We start from the raw sequence: 19,506 nt of genomic DNA on the forward strand, positions 1-19,506 counted from the left end.
ATGAGATCATGTGATCCATACAAAAGTCTGATCTCTATTAACCACTTTCAGCCCCAGACCATTTTGCTGGCTTAAGACCAGACCACTTTTTGCGATTCGGCACTGCGTCGCTTTAACTGACAATTGCGCGGTCGTGCGACGTGGCTCCCAAACAAAATTTACGTCCTTTTTCCCACAAATAGAGCTTTCTTTTGGGGGTATTTGATCACCCCTGCGGTTTTTTATTTTTTGCGCTATAAACAAAAATAGAGCGACGATTTTTATTATAATAAATATCCCCCAAAAATATATATATAAAAAAAAAATTTCCCCTCAGTTTAGGCCGATACGTATTCTTCTACATATTTTTGGTAAAAAAAAAAAAATAATCGAAATAAGCGATTATTGATTGGTTTGCGCAAAAATTATAGTGTCTACAAAATAGGGGATAGTTTTATGGCATTTTTATTAATATTTTTTTTTTTTTTTTACTAGTAATGGCGGCAATCAGCGATTTTTATTGTGACTGCGACATTATGGACATTTTTGACACATTTTTGGGACCATTGTCATTTATACAGCAATCAGTGCTATACAAATGCACTGATTCCTGTGTAAATGACACTGGCAGTGAAGGGTTTAACCAGGGGGTGGCAGTGTAGGGGTTAAGTGTTCCTAGGGGTGTGTTACTAACTGTGGGGGGCTGGGCTTTGTGTTAGTGAACGTTGATCTCTGCTCCAATCACATGGAGCAGAGATCAGCGTCACTTGTTGCTAGGCAGAACAGGGAGATGCTGTTTACAATGGCATCTCCCCATTCAGCCTCCCCGTGAGACGATCGCAGGTATCCTGGTGGCGATTGAGTCGCGGGACCCGCATCTGGACTCACGGGGGTCCCGTCCGGCACGCCGGCGGCGGTGCGCACGCAATGGCAAGGCGGCATATAGAAATGGACGTACCTGTACGCCAATATGCCTGCCCGTGCCATTCTGCCGACGTACATTGTCATGCGCTGGTCGGGAACTGGTTAAGGATGAGCACAGTCCATGCGCAGAGCTTGCCAGGAAGTCGGCACTGCGCTGTGCTAATCACAGGCAGTGAGACATTTCCCGATCTCTGCAGGCGCGCATCGGGACAATGTCTCACTGCCTGTGATTAGCGCAGTGCCGACTTCCTGGCGGGCTCTGCATGTGGGCTGTGTGAACACACCAGAGCTCATCCTTACTGGCTATAAATAGAAAATAATATCTTATTACCTCTTCTGCTTAAAGCTCTAAAGTCTTCTCGCTACTTCCTCTCACCTCACCTCTCACCCGGAACTTCCTGTTCATACGTTACCTCACTTCCTGTCTGTATATCACTTCCTGTATGCACCTGACATCCCTTCCTCCCATTTGTGGTATCACTTCCTGTGTCTGTACAATCACACTCTTCCTATGTCTGTGTGCCACTCAATATAATTGGGAAAGATTGTCAATTAGGGTTGCCACCTCATCCCTTTAAAACCGAACACATATTAATTACACAGTTTCTGTGGCTGATTAAGGTGATAATTAAACTCACTTGGTGCCCTATCTGCATGAAATTAGCCTCAGAACCTGTGTAATTCATATGTGTTCGGGTTTAAAGGGATGAGGTGGCAACTCTATTGTCAATTGCTCAGTTGTCATGTTTCTACTTCACGTATTTTTTTGTTACTACCTTGCATTGTGTGTTTGTGTCTGTAAGACTCTCATTTGTTCCTCTGAAATTAGGGAGTATTCTGTGAGTAGAAGGAATACGGCATAAATGTGTGGTATATACAAAAGTAGGCTCAGATTCTATTATATCACACCCAGCATTCAGTGTAACTTACACACCCCCACTTTTAGCCGCAGGAACACCACAGATCCTCTTCTCCCTTGGGTGCCCCTCTTACTAGAATTCTTAAAGTGATTCTAAACCACAGCTATGTGGCTTGCGAGAAACAAAACACCTGCAAGGCAATGGCATTATGTGCTAGTATGCATAGAATATATGTTCCCCATCTGTCTTCCGGGTTTGCGAGCTCTGGCTATGTAATTGGCTGGAGCCGTGATGACATTACTCCTGCGTATGCTCTATATGACTCTGTATTTAGGATGTATCTGGCCTAAATTCCAGAGGCTCTGGATGTTCAGTTGGATAATTGGTTCTATATTGAGAATGCATCTGGTCTAATAAGCAGAGGCTCTGGATGTACAGCTGGAAAAATGTTTTTATATTTAGGATGTATTTTTACTATAAACCAGGGGCTCTGGATGGACAGTTGGATAAATGGCTCTATATTTAGGATGTATCCGGTCTATACACCAGAAGTTCTGAACGGACAGTTACATAATTGGTTCTATATTTAGGACGTATCTGGTTTATAAACCAGAGGCTCTAGATGTACAGTTGGATAAATTGTTTTATATTTAGGATGTATCCGGTCTATAAACCAGAGGCTCTGGATGGACAGTTGGATAAATTGTTTTATATTTAGGATGTATCTGGATTAGAAACCAGAGGCTCTGGATGGACAGTTGAATAAATGGTTCTATATTTAAGATGTATCTGATCTATAAACCAGAGACTCTGGATGTACAGTTGGATAAATGTTTCTATATTTAGGGTGTATTTGATCTATAAACCAGAAGCTCTGGATGGACAGTTGGATAGGTAGCTCTATATTTATGATGTATTTGATCTATAAACCAGAGGCTCTGGACAGTTGGATAAATGGTTTTATATTTAGGATGAATATGGTTTATAAACCAGAGGCTCTGGATGGACAGTTGGATAAATGGTCCTATATTTAGGATAGATCTGGTCTATAAACCAGAGGCTCTGGATGAATAGTTGGATAAATGGTTCTATATTTAGGATGTATCCGGTCTATAAACCAGAGGCTGTGGATGGGCAGTTGGATAAATGGCTCTATATTTAGGATGTATCCGGTCTATAAACCAGAGGCTCTGGATGGACAGTTGGATAAATGGTCCTATATTTATGATGTATCTGGTCTATAAACCAGAGGCTCTTCATGGACAGTTGGATAAATGGCTGTATATTTAGGATGTATGCAGTCTATAAAGTAGTCCGTGCTTAGATTGTGCAGAAGTCCCAGAGTAGCAGTTGGCAGATAGCTGGCCCTGCCACCAATTTCCAACAAAACTAACATATGGAGATGGAGGTCTATACCGATGAAGGCGGGGGGGGGGGGGTGACAGACAGTGCACACGGAGCCCATGCATCCATCTCCTGTCCTCTCCTCCCCCCAAGTTTCCCTGTGATGTACTCAGCCTCCTCATCTATCCTGCTTATTGTAAACTGAGACTGGACCTACCGCCATCTATTCAGGGCGTGGAGAGTGAAACTATCAGACTGTTTTGTGATGAATGATTGTTATTGAATATAGGTGCACTTTCATTCACCAAAACACAAGCTTACCACAGTTCAAGTGAACTACTACTGTTGTCTAAGAAAGAGCCAATGATAGTAGGTGACAGTTCCACTCTCTGTGCTCTGAATAGCTGGTGGTGGGGTCTTCCTCAATCTGCAACAAACAGAAGAGATAACAAGGAATAGTGCAGGAGAATGGAGAGGGGTGAGACTTTGTGCTGGCTGTACCTCCCCTATAGGGGCACCCATTGTTTACACTTTTGGGGGAAAGTGAAGCTGCAGCCAGCACATTTTTGTACAAGAGAGGGGGGTAGTGTGATTAGGGTGGGCAGTGTATGCAGGGGAAAAGAAGAAAACATGTACAAGGGGGGTGTGTACAAGGAGGGTGTGTACACGGAGGGGGCAGTGTGTACAGGCAGTGAGGTAGTATGCAGGGTAAATTTTGACAATGTGTATAGGAAGGATGACAGTGTTTACAGGGAGGGTGGCAGAAGGTACAGGGAGAGAGGCATTGTAAGCAGGGAGGAGAAGTGTGTGCAGGGAGGGCGGATGTGTGATCATGTGAGGAAGAGAACAATACAAGCATAGAAGGAGGTGACAACAAGCAGAGAAAACCAATATGTTTCTGTAGCTGCAGCCTACTACCAGGTTGGCTCCAATGATGGGGAGCATTATGGTGAGCTCTCCCGAATGCACTTGGGTGCCACATACCTAGGGTTGTCACTTATCCAGTTTTCTCCTGGACAGTCCAGTTTTTGAATGCTGTGTTTGGGTTTTCATCTACCCCAGACACGGACACATCATTAACACCGGACTGCACCAGGAGTAAGGAGTCTGCTCGCTATCTGATGTGTCTTTCCTCTCCCCTCCCAGATGGCAGCCTGTTGATGTTGGTGATTACACACACAGGAGGAGAGGAAGCAGGGACTTACTGGTCTAAGGTCTGTAGAATGTTCCCTATGCTTTGCAGATGGACAGGGCGGTGGGAGAGAGTGGCAGGGAAGGAGAACATCCTTAACTAATTTGTAACTATTGGGGGGTTAAGAGGATATGTGCTGGGGAGGTAGGGGAAGGGACTTATGCTAGAAGTGTGGGTTGGCATTGAAATCTGACAACCTCTTCTAGCACTATTCCTCTCCCCTCTTAAAGCACCCCCCAGCACATATCCGACCCCCTACCCCCCTTGCACTATCCCTCTTCCAGCTCCCCCCAGCACATAGCTGACCCCTTGCACTATCCCTCTCCCCTCTCAAAGCACCCCCCAGCATATATCCGACCCCCCTACCCCCTTGCACTATCCCTCTCCCCTCTCAAAGCACCAACAGCACATATCAAACCCCCTACCCCCCTTGCACTACCCCACACCCCTCTCAAATAACCCCCCCAATATATATCTGACCCCCTTGCACTAGCCCACTCCCCTCTTAAAGCGCTCCTCAGTACATATCCGACAACCCAGCAGCACATATCCCAAAGGATCCCCCTAGCATATATCTGACCCCCCTACTAGCACAAGTCCTCTCCCCTCCCAAAGCACCCCAGCACATATCAAAGCCCCCCTGCTAGCTCTAGCTCTCTCCCCTTCCAAAGCACCACATAGCACATATCTGAACCTCTTCCAGCACTAGCCCTCTCCCTTCCCAAAGTGTCCCCCCAGCACACATCCAATCCCCCTGCAAGCACTAGCTTTCTCCCCTCCCAAAGCACCACCAAGCACATATCTAACTCTGACCCCCTCCTAGCACTAGCCCTCTCCCCAGCACATATCCTACCCCTGCATTTTATATATTAAATATTTCTCACCCCCACATTCCATGCAGAACACTCACCATTCGACCACACACACTGTTCACCATGGCGCTTTGCGCGCCGCATTACTACTCTTTCAGGCCACCAAAAGCTTCCCTAGTCTTTTATAATGTTATAGCGTATACTTCAAAATAAAAATAAAAAATGCCATGGCTAAAGCGTTCTGGTTTGGCTTGAAGAAAAGGTGGCAACCTTACAGATATCAATAAGGCTGCATTCTTTGAAATAACACTCTCTATTTGTTATTACAGGAGCAAAAAATTAATAATCTTTCCCTCTAATGCCACATACACACGATCAGAATTTTGGTTGGAAAAAACTCTGATGGTTTTCCCGACAGAATTCTGATGGGATTTCACTAAAGCTGTCTTGCATACACATGGTCACACCAAATTCCGACCATCAAGAACGCAGTGACGTACAACACGTACGACGGGACTAGAAAAAGGAAGTTCAATACCCAGTAGCCAATAGCTTCCATAGTTGAATATGAGCATGCGTGAGTTTTTGCGTATATCGGAATTGCATACACATGATCGGAATTTCTGATAGAAAGTTTTTCCAGCGGGAAAATTGAGATCATACTCTCAAATTTTTGCTGGCGGGAATTTGGGCAGCTAAATTCCGATGGAGCATACACACGGTCGCATTTTCCGATGAAAAGCTCTCATCGGTCTTTTGCTGGCCCAAAATTCCAATTGTGTGTACGTGGCATCAGTCTGCTGCCCAAGACCCAGATCAATTTGCTTCCATACTCTCCAGCCACTGTGCCGTATTTGGTTGTTGTCTCTAAAAACAGGACAATTACATTTTTAAGTTTGGTAAAAGGAAAATTACGGTAAGTATCCGTCATTCAGTTTTCCACTTATTTAAATGGTGTGAGAACCCCTGCCTTTTTCCTTCCCTCTCCCTCATTTTTGTTTTTGGTATGTCCACATTCTTTTATGTTTCCAGACTGTTGGAATGTACTTTACTTATTATTCCTATTTTGGCTGTTGGATCATTTTAAATTAAGATATATGGTACAATGATACAATGGACTCTAAACTTTATTTTTTATTTTTAAGTAAGGTGGGTTGTACATGTTTTTTCTTATTTTATTTATATTAAATTCTGATAACCAATAAACATATATTTGAAGTTGAAAAACAAGTTGATGGACACATTGATAAAATAGACACATTAGTCGTAGAAATAAGGGAATTTTTAACAATGTTTGAAAATGGTTTCCAATATACACAAGACTCATTTATTTAATATTTATCATGCCCCTTCATAGGACATTCTGAAGAAAATAAATAAAATGCCTTTTTTCTTTCCATCATGGCCCCACAGTAACACCATCCTAGATACAAATAGTAGTAATCTGACACTTCTGTTAATTACGGAAAACACTCCAAGCAGCCCATGTACTAGTATAATTATTTAGTCCATCATGCTCAACTGCTAGTAGATATTTTTAAATCCATGATAGTATTTAAGTTCCTCAATCCATTGAAGATTTCCAATGTTGAGGGATGACAGCCCTGGCCACAATCAGAGAATGAGGGTGCACATCTTTTTTAACCTCTTTGATGGAACCCAATTTCATAGATAACAAAAATATTTGGGGGCAGGGCTGTATACATGTACTTGTAACTCTATAGTACAAGGTGGTATCAAAAATTTTCTAGATTCGTTTTGAAACCCACCAACAGATGGCAGCACAGGGCCGCATGCGCAGTCACATGGAGCAAAGACCTTCATTAGTCAGTGTATTAAAAGGCATCATTCTTTGTATATTGGGAGCTGTGCAAATGGTGCTATTCTGAGCATATGCGTTACCAATAGTGATGGACGAACTTCCGACGGGACGTTTCGCGAACGCGAAACGCGAACGGACACAAACGTTCGCGAAAACGACCGTTCGCCGCGGGCTCCATTGACTTCAATGGGAGGCGAATTTCGCAAACCTTTAGGTCGAATTTGCGGCCACGGGGTAATTATTAGGGGGTAGCACGTAGTCCCACCACCTGGACAATAGCATAATACATGTATGAGGTGAATTTGGGATCGATAACTACAAGCATTTTTTTTTTATTTGGGAAATTGTTCTGACAATTCAGGACTATGGAGCTAATGAAGGCAATGGAGGAGAGGGAAGGTCAGGGACCAGGGTAGGCAAACAAGAGGGTGCAGGAGATACAGAGCACTGACAGCAGCACCGTAATACAGAGCACTGACATCAGCACCGTGACATACAGCGCTGACAGCAGCTCCGTGACATACAGCGCTGACAGCAGCTCCGTGACATACAGCGCTGACAGCAGCTCCGTGACATACAGCGCTGACAGCAGCTCCGTGACATACAGCGCTGACAGCAGCTCCGTGACATACAGCGCTGACAGCAGCACCGTGACATACAGCGCTGACAGCAGCTCCGTGACATACAGCGCTGACAGCAGCTCCGTGACATACAGCGCTGACAGCAGCTCCGTGACATACAGCGCTGACAGCAGCTCCGTGACATACAGCGCTGACAGCAGCTCCGTGACATACAGCGCTGACAGCAGCACCGTGACATACAGCGCTGACAGCAGCTCCGTGACATACAGCGCTGACAGCAGCTCCGTGACATACAGCGCTGACAGCAGCTCCGTGACATACAGCGCTGACAGCAGCTCCGTGACATACAGCGCTGACAGCAGCTCCGTGACATACAGCGCTGACAGCAGCTCCGTGACATACAGCGCTGACAGCAGCTCCGTGACATACAGCGCTGACAGCAGCTCCGTGACATACAGCGCTGACAGCAGCTCCGTGACATACAGCGCTGACAGCAGCACCGTAAGCAGCCCCAGGAGGAAGTCAGCACAGCACAGGGATGGTGTGATCCCCTCATAATAAGAACCCCCAGGAGGAAGTCAGCACAGCACAGGGATGGTGGGAGCCCCTCATAATAAGAACACCCAGGAGGAAGTCAGCACAGCACAGGGATGGTGGGAACCCCTCATAATAAGCAGCCCCAGTAGAAATATGACACCGCTCAACCTCTTCAAAGAGGAGGGTAGGGGCATATAGTACGGTGTGCTTTTTTGGGTCAGGGAAGTGAGCCAAATGAATTAAGAAGGTCTGTGTGCTTGATTCCAAAAATTGTTTATAGACATATACATGGTCTACTGATCACATGTGTTGAATTCCTCCGAGATCCATGCCTCATTCATTTTTAGAAATGTGAGGTAGTTAACACTGTCGTGAGCTAGGCGAGTACGCTTATCGGTCACAATCCCCCCTGCTGCGCTGAACGTCCTTTCGGACAGGACACTGGATGAGGGGCAAGCCAACAGTTCGATTGCAAATTGGGCAAGCTCTGGCCAGAGGTCAAGCCTGCCCACCCAGTAGTCTAGGGGTTCATCACTCCTCAGAGCGTCCACATCGGCCGTTAACCCAATGTAGTCGGACACCTGACGGTCTAGGCGTTCCCTGATGCTGGATCCGGATGACACCTGTCGATGGGTCGGCTGAAAGAATGACCTCATATCCGAAGTCACCAACACATCTTCAAACCGGCCTCTTCTTGCAGGCGCTGTTGGATTGGTACCCGCAAATCCTTCTCTGGGAGTGGGAATTGCTCCTCTGCCAGCGCACGCAAAAGCAGAATGCAGCATTTCTCGAAGCAAGGCCTGGAAGTGCTGCATTCTGACAGCCCTCTGCGACGGCGGTAACATTTCCGCCATTTTGTGTTTGTACCGGGGATCTAAGTACGTTGCCACCCAGTACTGGTCCTTGACCCTCATGCTTTTTATACGGGGGTCCCTATTAAAACACTGGAGCATGAAGGCCCCCATTTGCACTCAAGCGGAAGGTATGTGGTGGTGGTGGTGTTGTTGGTGGTAGTGTCTTTGGGGGTGCACATAGCAGAGAGTGAAGAAGAGGGTGCAGATCGAGAGGATGAGGAGGGTGCAGAAGAATAAGGCTGAGTGAGCCACTCAACCAAGTCTGGTGCGTCCTTTAAAGTAATTGAACGCACCTTCTGCAACTTCCCACTTTGGCTCAAGGCTGTTGCTCCTGCCCTACCCCTACCACCCCTGCGGAAGGGCCTGCCTCTTCCTCTGCCTGTCATTTTTTAAATCACCCTGTGACAAAACTCTTAGTCCCTATACCGCTGAAGGACTGCTGCAGTATAGGGCAGCGGTCAGCAGTAGTGCACGTCAACCCTATGTATTGTGGACCGATAGCGGTCCTTACAGAACAGCAGACTGTACTGCACTCAGGCCTATGTACCGTAGCACCCTATACCAAGTTACCAGTCCTTATAAAAACTTTTGTGGACCAAGCAGGTTGTGTGTTAGTGTTTAGCAGACTGTGCGTCAGTCCCTATACCGCTGAAGGACTGCTGCAGTATAGGGCAGCGGTCAGCAGTAGTGCACGTCAACCCTATGTATTGTGGACCGATAGCGGTCCTTACAGAACAGCAGACTGTACTGCACTCAGGCCTATGTACCGTAGCACCCTATACCAAGTTACCAGTCCTTATAAAAACTTTTGTGGACCAAGCAGGTTGTGTGTTAGTGTTTAGCAGACTGTGCGTCAGTCCCTATACCGCTGAAGGACTGCTGCAGTATAGGGCAGCGGTCAGCAGTAGTGCACGGCAACCCTATGTATTGTGGACCGATAGCGGTCCTTACAGAACAGCAGACTGTAACGCACTCAGGCCTATGTACCGTAGCACCCTATACCAAGTTACCAGTCCTTATAAGAACTTTTGTGGACCAAGCAGGTTGTGTGTTAGTGATTAGCAGACTGTACGTCAGTCCCTATACCAATGAAGGACTGCTGCAGTATAGGGCAGCGGTCAGCAGTAGTGCACGGCAACCCTATGTATTGTGGACCGATAGCGGTCCTTACAGAACAGCAGACTGTAACGCACTCAGGCCTATGTACCGTAGCACCCTATACCAAGTTACCAGTCCTTATAAGAACTTTTGTGGACCAAGCAGGTTGTGTGTTAGTGATTAGCAGACTGTACGTCAGTCCCTATACCAATGAAGGACTGCTGCAGTATAGGGCAGCGGTCAGCAGTAGTGCACGGCAACCCTATGTATTGTGGACCGATAGCGGTCCTTACAGAACAGCAGACTGTAACGCACTCAGGCCTATGTACCGTAGCACCCTATACCAAGTTACCAGTCCTTATAAAAACTTTTGTGGACCAAGCAGGTTGTGTGTTAGTGTTTAGCAGACTGTGCGTCAGTCCCTATACCGCTGAAGGACTGCTGCAGTATAGGGCAGCGGTCAGCAGTAGTGCACGGCAACCCTATGTATTGTGGACCGATAGCGGTCCTTACAGAACAGCAGACTGTAACGCACTCAGGCCTATGTACCGTAGCACCCTATACCAAGTTACCAGTCCTTATAAGAACTTTTGTGGACCAAGCAGGTTGTGTGTTAGTGATTAGCAGACTGTACGTCAGTCCCTATACCAATGAAGGACTGCTGCAGTATAGGGCAGCGGTCAGCAGTAGTGCACGGCAACCCTATGTATTGTGGACCGATAGCGGTCCTTACAGAACAGCAGACTGTAACGCACTCAGGCCTATGTACCGTAGCACCCTATACCAAGTTACCAGTCCTTATAAGAACTTTTGTGGACCAAGCAGGTTGTGTGTTAGTGATTAGCAGACTGTACGTCAGTCCCTATACCAATGAAGGACTGCTGCAGTATAGGGCAGCGGTCAGCAGTAGTGCACGGCAACCCTATGTATTGTGGACCGATAGCGGTCCTTACAGAACAGCAGACTGTAACGCACTCAGGCCTATGTACCGTAGCACCCTATACCAAGTTACCAGTCCTTATAAGAACTTTTGTGGACCAAGCAGGTTGTGTGTTAGTGTTTAGCAGACTGTACGTCAGTCCCTATACCAATGAAGGACTGCTGCAGTATAGGGCAGCGGTCAGCAGTAGTGCACGGCAACCCTATGTATTGTGGACCGATAGCGGTCCTTACAGAACAGCAGACTGTAACGCACTCAGGCCTATGTACCGTAGCACCCTATACCAAGTTACCAGTCCTTATAAGAACTTTTGTGGACCAAGCAGGTTGTGTGTTAGTGTTTAGCAGACTGTACGTCAGTCCCTATACCAATGAAGGACTGCTGCAGTATAGGGCAGCGGTCAGCAGTAGTGCACGGCAACCCTATGTATTGTGGACCGATAGCGGTCCTTACAGAACAGCAGACTGTAACGCACTCAGGCCTATGTACCGTAGCACCCTATACCAAGTTACCAGTCCTTATAAGAACTTTTGTGGACCAAGCAGGTTGTGTGTTAGTGATTAGCAGACTGTACGTCAGTCCCTATACCAATGAAGGACTGCTGCAGTATAGGGCAGCGGTCAGCAGTAGTGCACGGCAACCCTATGTATTGTGGACCGATAGCGGTCCTTACAGAACAGCAGACTGTAACGCACTCAGGCCTATGTACCGTAGCACCCTATACCAAGTTACCAGTCCTTATAAGAACTTTTGTGGACCAAGCAGGTTGTGTGTTAGTGATTAGCAGACTGTACGTCAGTCCCTATACCAATGAAGGACTGCTGCAGTATAGGGCAGCGGTCAGCAGTAGTGCACGGCAACCCTATGTATTGTGGACCGATAGCGGTCCTTACAGAACAGCAGACTGTAACGCACTCAGGCCTATGTACCGTAGCACCCTATACCAAGTTACCAGTCCTTATAAGAACTTTTGTGGACCAAGCAGGTTGTGTGTTAGTGTTTAGCAGACTGTACGTCAGTCCCTATACCAATGAAGGACTGCTGCAGTATAGGGCAGCGGTCAGCAGTAGTGCACGGCAACCCTATGTATTGTGGACCGATAGCGGTCCTTACAGAACAGCAGACTGTAACGCACTCAGGCCTATGTACCGTAGCACCCTATACCAAGTTACCAGTCCTTATAAGAACTTTTGTGGACCAAGCAGGTTGTGTGTTAGTGATTAGCAGACTGTACGTCAGTCCCTATACCAATGAAGGACTGCTGCAGTATAGGGCAGCGGTCAGCAGTAGTGCACGGCAACCCTATGTATTGTGGACCGATAGCGGTCCTTACAGAACAGCAGACTGTAACGCACTCAGGCCTATGTACCGTAGCACCCTATACCAAGTTACCAGTCCTTATAAGAACTTTTGTGGACCAAGCAGGTTGTGTATTAGTGTTTAGCAGACTGTGCGTCAGTCCCTATACCGCTGAAGGACTGCTGCAGTATAGGGCAGCGGTCAGCAGTAGTGCACGGCAACCCTATGTATTGTGGACCGATAGCGGTCCTTACAGAACAGCAGACTGTACCGCACCCAAGCCTATGTACCGTAGCACCCTAGACAGACCAAGTTACCAGTCCTGATAAAGAGCTTTGTGGAACAAGTGAGTTGTGAATGATTAGCAGACTGCAGCAGAAGGGCAGCAGTCAAGTATAATATTCTTTCTATATTTGGAAGAAAGAATATTATACGTGTACAAGCCTATTACTGTACCACTGATACCAGTCCTGAAAAGAACCTTTGTGGAACTAATAGTAACAGCAAGTCTTTAAAATTATCCTCACTGCCTGACACACTGCTTCCTGCCTGTCCCTATACAAATTGGCAAAAAAGAGTAGGCTGGAACGATTAGCTGGAACAGCTCTTTTGTGGACCTGATAGTAACAGCTAATGATGATGATGATGATGATGATGAAGAAAGACTAATCTGGCTGAGCTGTCCCTAAAATAGCAGCATACAGCGCTCTGTCCCTTTATCTAAACTGACAAAAGAAACTCAGGCTGCTGACCTAACACCTATACCAGTCCTGAAAAGAACTTTTGTGTACCAAATAGCTAGCGTTTTCTCTGTCCCTACTCCACACAGGATCCTTTCCCTACAGTGACAGAAGAAAGAATGTAAAATGGCCACCGGATCGGGTGTATTTATAGGTTAGGGGGAATGTCCAAGTGTCCATGAGCTGTCATGTCTCAATTGGTTGTCCTGTAACACATGATAAACGTGTCACGAAAGGTTAAAGTTCTTGTATACATTAAACACGTAAGTCCGCCGGGGCGAACGACGGAAAAAGGCGTTCGAACCCGCGGACGGCGAAAGTCGGAAATTCGCCGCGAAACGACCGCCGGGCGAAACGTTCGTCCATCACTAGTTACCAAGTCTGCTATTTCATCATGGACAGCAAGTGAGAACAAAGAGAAAATGTGAAATTCTGCGTGAAACTGGGCAAATCTGCCACAAAGACATTTGACATAATTCGGCAAGTTTACAGCGATGCTGCAAAGAGTCATTGGCAGGTGATTTGAGTGGCATGCATGCTTCAGGAGTGAAAGAACATCACTGGAATACAATGAAAGATCAGGAAGGATTTAAATGTGCTTGACACTCTTTGAAAAGGAGAATCTCAGGAAGTGGCAAAATTTTCTTGTAAACAGAGATAATCTCTAAACCTTTTTGATACCACCTTGTATATATTCAGTATGGCTTTCTGGAAACTTATTAAAAGGGGGCATGTGACCCAGATACAAGTTATATTGCCCACTGATTTATGGCATCTCCAGCATACGTTAGGCAAGGTTGGATTGTTACAATAAAGAACATCTGAACATCTGTACCAATGGGTAAGAATTTTGAAGTTTCTTTCCTGGGCTTTACGAGCAACAAAAAGTTTATGAGATAGAGGAAATGCTTTCTTCCAATCCTCACTGCTGAATTCTGATCCCAATTCTTAGCCAGGGCTGCTTTGGCCATGACCACTGATGCGTTTCACCCTGCCCAACGATGCTTGGTCACGGAGGTGGGGAGAATTAGCGGGATGAGAACTTATTAATGCATCATTGGCCTTGAGAAAGGAAAGGAAAAATTATGAAAGAATGATGCACATATAAGTTCTTGTCCTGCTTATTCTACCCAGCTCTGTGACCAGGAACCAGGGGGCAGGGCAAAACACATCATGGGGGGCATGGCAGGAGCAGCGCTGGCTGAGGCTACGCACTGTCATAGCACCGGGTTGGTTTGAGCGGAGTCTTACATTTTGGTATGTTCACACTTCTGGACTAGTACATAGATGGACACCGGTGGGGAAATCCTTAATCCTCCAACTTTGAGCAGCGCTACAAGCCCAACACGATTACTAAGAGTGGACATTACTGAATACATTAGGGAAAATGAGTGCGGTGAGGGTGAGTCACATAAGAATAGTTTCTCAAAAGGAATAGGATGAGAAATCAACCTGAAATCTGTCCGTAAAGTAAGGATGAAAGAGGGGAGTTGTTACCAAAACTAAGCTAGGTAAATTAGAGATAATATTGACACATGGGCAGAAGAAAATATCAATAACGGGAAGCTTTACTCCAGGGACCAATTATTGTTCTATGTATATCAATGGGAAAAGACGATTTGTCAAATTGTGGTGTCATTGGGCCTACATAAGCAGAAATATTAGAAGTATCATTCCACTTGTCCCACAGATTTAAGGTTTAGTCTGTAAGTGGCAACACGAAACTCGCCCAACATCCGTGCTAGATTCTTCGACAGCTCTCCACCCACCATCCACACTACTTTCTCCAACAGCTCTCCTCCACCATCCACACTACATTCTCCAACAGCTCTCCTCCACCATCCACACTACATTCTCTGACAGCTCTCCTCCACCATCCACACTACATTCTCCGACAGCTCTCCTCCTCCATCCACACTACATTCTCTTACAGCTTTGCCCTCACCATCCACACTACATTCTCCGAAAGCTCTCCTCCACCATCCACACTACATTCTCCGACAGCTCTCCTCCCACCATCCACACTACATTCTCTTACAGCTTTGCCCTCACCATCCACAGTACATTCTCCGACAGCTCTCCTCCACCATCCACACTACATTCTCCGACAGCTCTCCTCCCACCATCCACACTACATTCTCTGACAGATCTCCTCCACCATCTACACTACATTCTCCGACAGCTCTCCTCCACCATCCACACTACATTCTCCGACAGCTTTCCTCCACCATCCACACTACATTTTCCGACAGCTCTCCTCCCACCATCCACAATACATTCTCCGACAGCTCTCCCCCCACCATCCACACTACAATCTCTGACAGCTCTCCTCCATTATTCACACCACATTCTCCGACAGCTCTCCTCCCATCATCCACACTATAATCTCTGACAGCTCTGTCATAATCCACACTACATTCTCCGACAGCTCTCCTCCACCATCCACACTACACTGGATTATCTGGTGTTTATCAAGATTATCTTTTTAATAGAAGGATTTCCCACACTCTGTACATAATTATAGATGCTCATCCATGTGAATTTTCTGGTGTTGCACAAGGTTTTCTTTCCTAGTGAAAGATTTTCCGCAGTTAGAACATGAGTAAGGATGTTCGCCAGTGGGAATTCTCTGATGCTCAGCAAGATTATCTTTCCTAAGAAAAGATTTCTCACACTCCAAACATGAAAAAGAATGCTCACCCATGAGCGTGTTTAACAAGCCGTTCTTTATTAAAAGATTTCCTGCACTTTCTCTGATGTTCAACAAGGGCTCCTTTCTCCGTGAACTGTAAACTTGAATAAGGACACTTTCCTATGTGAATTCTGTGATGTTTAACAAGGTCTCTTTTAGATATGAAACATTTCCCACACTCTGAACATGAATAAGGACACTTTCCTGTGTGAACTCTCTTATGTTTAACAAGGTCTTCTTTATGAGTGAAAGATTTCCCACACATATTCATTAACGATGATCACCTGTGTGAGTAACAAGAGTATTTTTCATAAAGAAAGATTTTCCACACTCTGGACATGAATAAGTACGCTCACCCCTGTGGACTCTCTGATGAATAAGAAGAGTATTTTTCTTATAGAAAAATTTCCCACACTCTGAACATGAATAAGGACGATCACCCCATGTGAATTTTCTGATTTTAACAAGGACTCCTTTATGAGTGAAAAATTTCCTGCACTCTGAATATAAATATGGACTCTCACCTGTGTGAATTCTCTGATGCTTAACAAGGTCTCTTTTATAATTAAAAGAATTACAACACTCTGAACACAAATAGGGATACTCATCCCTGTGAAATCTCTGATGTATAACAAGGCTACCTTTATGAGTGAAAGATTTCCCACACTCGGAACATGAATAGGAATGCTCACCTGTGTAGATTCTCTGATATTTAACAAGTTCTCCTTTATAAGTAAAAGATGTTTTGCACTCTGAACATGAATAAGGACACTCACCTGTGTGAATCCTTTGATGTTTAAGACTATCTTTCTTATGGAAAGCTTTCCCGCACTCAGAACATAAATAGGGGTGCCCACCCATGTGATATTTTTAGTGTTGCAGAAGGTTTCCTTTCTGAAAGATTTCCCGCACTCTGAGTTGTGATTTTTTTTAGTGAAAGATTTCTTGCATTCTGAGCATGAGAATAGATTCTCGCTTTTGTGAAACCCTTCATGGGTTAAGAAAGATTTCTTGAGATTATAAGGATCCATTGCTCTATCTGCAGTTTGGGATTGTAAACAGATATTTGCAATCATAGTATGTACTTGATCAGAAGATTCCCCCTGATCAGGGGGATTCATTGTTGTCTCTGGACAGGAACAGGCCAGACTCCTAAGGACGTTGCACATTCATGATGAAACGCATAGGGTGGGACTACTAGTTATGTCACATCTGCATCACTGGGACACTGGAGAGCAGAGCAGCATTCCTGGTTTTATTTTCTAAAGGCTTTTTATGTACATTCAAATTGTAAGTGCAATATTTATTTTTCATTGTGTGGGGTTGATAAAAAGCTGACTAAACTATAAGAGGCCTCTCCTTTTCTTTTTGTGATGATCCTACTAAATAATGTGTGGTGGTCCAGGAGGACTTAAAAGAACAGTGCAGTGTTTTTCTCCTTTTTAATGGAGGATCCAGTTAATAGTGCATATAGCATACATTGAGCCCAGTGTTACCCAGCATGTGGAACATAGCTACATAATTGGTAAGGTTGAATAAAAACACCAGTCCATCTAGTTCAACCTGTGTAGGTATCTGTGTTTATGTGAAATATCATCATATTCCATATCCTTGTATACTGTGTCCGCTAAAATGCCCATCCAAGTTTTTTTGTAACTATCAATACTTCCTGCTGACACCACAGAGTGTGGAAGAGAGTTCCACATCCTTACTGCCCTGACAGTGAAAAATCCCTATGCAGTTTAAAGTTAAACTGCTTCTCCTCCAAATTCATTAATGACCTTGTGTATAACAAGAAAGTCAAATTCTGCTTCTTTATGCTAGATCTATTAATTAGCAAATAACAGATCTGGTTGCAGAGGTGGAAATAAGGGACAACCTGGGAACCAGCAATCACAGGATAATTACATTTAGCATAAATCACTTCAGAGTGATTCACTTCACAAGTTTATTCCAGAGACAAATCACTCCTCTGATTTACTCCAGAGATAAATCACTCCTCAGATTTACTCCAGAGATAAATCACTCCTCAGATTTACGCCAGAGATAAATCACTCCTCAGATTTAGCCAGAGATGAATCACTCCTCAGATTTACTCCAGAGATAATTCACTCCTCAGATTTACTCCAGAGATAAATCACTCCTCCGATTTACTCCAGAGATAAATCACTCCTCCGATTTACTCCAGAGATAAATCACTCCTCAGATTTACTCCAGAGATAAATCACTCCTCAGATTTACTCCAGAGATAAATCACTCCTCAGATTTACTCCAGAGATAATTCACTCCTCAGATTTACTCCAGAGATAATTCACTCCTCAGATTTACGCCAAGATAAATCAGTCAAGATATGTCTTCTTACACTCCCTCAGACTGAATAGTTTATTCCTTATGCTGGAATCACTATTAAGACATTTGTATATCGCTATCATATCTCCTCTCAAGCGTTGCCAGGGAGAAAAAGTTTAACGTTTGTAGTCGTTCTTCCTAACTGAGGTCCTCCAGTCCCTTTATTAGCTTTGTTGCCCTTCTCTGGACTCTCTCCAGTTCCAGCACAGCCCTTCTGAAGGTTGGTGATCAGAACCAGAATACTCCAGATGTGGCCGAACCAGAATTTTATAAAGTGGCAGGATGATCATTTTATCTCTGGAGTAAATTTGAGTAGCGATTTAACAGTGGAGTTAGGTTCATTTCCACTTGCTTCGGCTTCAACACACATTAACGGCTAGATTACACTTGCTCCAAAACAAGGCTTTGGATAGGCTTTGTTAAAGCTCTCTAAAAGCTGTCACTAAATAGCGGCCAGAAGGACAGACTAGCAAGATACTGAAGCTTGGCCCAGTGGGAGATTCCTCCATCCACACAGTTTAGCATACATGGAGAAATCTGTTGCACTTTTTCCATCTAACAATAGAAAATCTGCAGATAATCTATAGGTGTATGGCCAGCTTAAATCTGAGGATTGGTCTATCTCTGGAGTAAATCTGAGGATTGATTTATCTCGGGGGTAAATCTGAAGATTGATTTATCTCTGGAGTAAATCTGAAGATTGATTTATCTCTGGCGTAAATCTGAGGGTTGATTTATCTCTGGAGTCAATTTCATAAGTGATTTATCTCTGGAGTAAATCTGAGGAGTGATTTATCTCTGGAGTAAATCTGAGGATTGATTTATCTCTGGAGTAAGTCTGAGGAGTGATTTAACAGTGGAGTTGGGGCTCATTCACACTTGCTTCAACACACATTAACGGCTAGTTTACACTTGCTTCAAAACAAGGCTTTGGAAAGGCTTTGTTAAAGCTCTCTAAACACTATCACTAAATAAAATGGTTAGCTTACAGTCCTGTTTATTCCTGCTTTTTCTTTGCTTCGAATTTGCTTCAAAAATTATACCCCATGAAGCTTCAATGGTGCTTCAAAGCATCTTCAAAGCCTCCATAACAGTCTATGGCAAAGCTTGCTTGAAGTTCTACCGAAGCCCCACCGAAGCCTCATCAAAGCCCTACAAAGCCTCACCAAAGGCCCACCAAAGGCCCACCAAAGCCTCATCGAAGCACCAAGCAAAAGCAAGGTGTAAATAGGACTGTAAGCTAACCATTTTTTTTTTAGTGACAGGGGGGCTGATTTACGAAAGCCGAGCACCATCAGTAGAAGCGCACGGCGAGGTGCAACAAATATTTACAAATAGTGTTCTGGGAGCGCAAATCCCCCATTTACTATAGTGATCTCAACGTGGTTAACCTCTCCTCGACGGCCATACACATATATACGGCCTCTCGGCAGTTGGGCTTTAACTCTGAGAGGCCACATATATGCGGCCCTGTGTAAACATC

At 45.0% G+C, this 19,506-nt stretch overlaps 1 protein-coding gene across 1 annotated transcript in view; it reads right to left on the reverse strand.

Moving 5' to 3' along the window:
• The window catches only part of LOC143956088 (uncharacterized), a 106,914-nt gene that overhangs the window by 49,302 nt on the left and 38,106 nt on the right, over nucleotides 1–19,506 (reverse strand). The gene's annotated exons all lie outside the window — the stretch shown is intronic.

This window comes from Lithobates pipiens, unplaced genomic scaffold, assembly GCF_037356315.1.
Source record: "Lithobates pipiens isolate NorthernLeopardFrog02 unplaced genomic scaffold, aLitPip1_a1.2 Scaffold_35, whole genome shotgun sequence".
NCBI classification, from domain to species: domain Eukaryota; kingdom Metazoa; phylum Chordata; class Amphibia; order Anura; family Ranidae; genus Lithobates; species Lithobates pipiens.